This window comes from Trichosurus vulpecula, chromosome 7 (assembly GCF_011100635.1).
Source record: "Trichosurus vulpecula isolate mTriVul1 chromosome 7, mTriVul1.pri, whole genome shotgun sequence".
Lineage (NCBI taxonomy): Eukaryota > Metazoa > Chordata > Mammalia > Diprotodontia > Phalangeridae > Trichosurus > Trichosurus vulpecula.
In genome coordinates, this window is record NC_050579.1 from 89,863,589 (window position 1) to 89,865,676 (window position 2,088).

A 2,088-nucleotide genomic window follows, 5' to 3' on the forward strand; every position below is an offset into this window, starting at 1 on the left:
ACTATATTTTAACACCACCCATCTCATGAAATTCTCTTTTATTTTGTATATGTTGTATTTAGTGTTTCTACCAGGAGAATGTAAACCTGTTGAAGCCAAGACTCATTGCTTTTTGTCTTTGTAACCTCAGCATCTAGCACAGTTCCTGTACACAGTAGATGTTTAATAAATGTTTGTTGATTGATTGATTTGAGGTTGCTCCTTCTTCACAAAGTCTAAGACGAGACGGTACATGATCTAGCTGATACAGTCAACCTAGGAAGTCTCTGATTGTGGACCATAAAACAGACTACATATTTGTGTGGCAAGAACCAGTTTAACTGACATGAGAGATGCTCATTATCAGAGAACAAGCAAACAATTTTCAGGGGGAAGGACCACCAGAAACTTATAACAGGTATCTACTATGGTATAAAAGGGTCTGAGATATACATCTTTGAAAAGTATAGCTGTACCAATTAAATCAGAGATCAGTAAAGTGTAAAATGTGTGCCTGGATCATGATTTGTTATCAAATTCTCTTTACATGCAATGCATCCAGGAGTCCTCATCAGGCCCCTATCTCACCCTGTTGGGAACTTTATATGTTTGTATGAGAAATGTCAAAAGTTAGGGCACAGTGAATGGCTGTGTTTCCTGGTCCTCGGGACTCCATTAGCCTCTCAGACCTTGGTGTGGTTCTCAGGATTTTTTCATTTTTTTGACTTCCATGCTACCACCCAGGACACCTAGGAAAATCTTTGTATGGTGTCTGTTACCCAATATGCAGAGACAAACTTCATTTGAAATAATATAATTAATAATATTATAGCAGTATATTTTATTGAAAAGAGAAATAGAACATAAACCTTACCTGTCCCAGTGTAAATACAAGGGATCAAAAGCAATAGAGTTCTTGTCCCACCAGTCCTTCCTTTACCTGCTTCTCTTCATCTTCCCTTTTCCAATCTACCCACTTTCCCGTGCCATCTTCTGGATGTTTTTTCCCTCCTCAAGCTGTTGTCATTCTCCTAAGTTAACAGAGGGGAAAGGGAGAGGTAAAGAATTTCCCAGCAAAAGTTGTACCATATTGCAATAATTGGAGGGGCAGCTGGGTGGCACAGTGGATAGAAAAATGATCCAGGAGCCAGGAAGACAAATCTCCCCAAATTCAAATCTGGCTTCAGACACTTACTAGCTGTGTGACCCTGAACAAGTCATTTAACTCTGCCTCAGTTCTTTCATTTGTAAAATGAACTGAAGAAGGAAATGACAAACCACTCCAATATCTTTGCCAAGATAACCCCAGATGGGGTCATGAAGAGTTGGACATGACTGAAAAAATGGCTGAATTATGAACAATAAATGCAATAGAGAGGTAGGAAATAAAAGTAAAATGTTGATGAGTTTCAAGGTTGAATTAGTAAATTTAAAAAACAACAACTACCAAACACTTTCTGATTTAACTGGCCTGTGATTTTTCTCCATTGCATCTTGCAATCTAGAATTTTCTAAGACTAGATCACATATATATATATCTATATCTATATCTATCTATCTATCTATATGGAATATGTATATGTGTATATATGTATATGTGTATATATGTGTGTATATGTGTATATATATGTATATATGTGTATAATATATACATATGCAATATAATGATATATACATATGTACACATCTGTATTATATACATAGATACATTGTATATTGTATATACGCATCATATACACATGTCTATGTATGTGTATATGTCTATATACATGTGTGTAAATATCTATATACATATATGTATAATCTATGTACATGCGTGTACACATACATGTGTGTACATATGTGTATGCACACATAAAGACACACATTAACATTGATGGTTATGGACTCCAGAATTCTGAGCCCTTACAGATTTAACATTGAAGACCTCCTTCTGGTCCACAGGGTAAAAAGTACTGAAGTACTCTGATGTCCAATAAAGGGACTCAGATATGAGGTCTGGACTTGACTCATTTTTGAGGCTCCTGGCCTCTGATAAGAGGGAGGTAAAACTCTCTGTTCTCATACATAACTCCTTTTGTTACCCACCCTGATGCATCAGGGACAGTT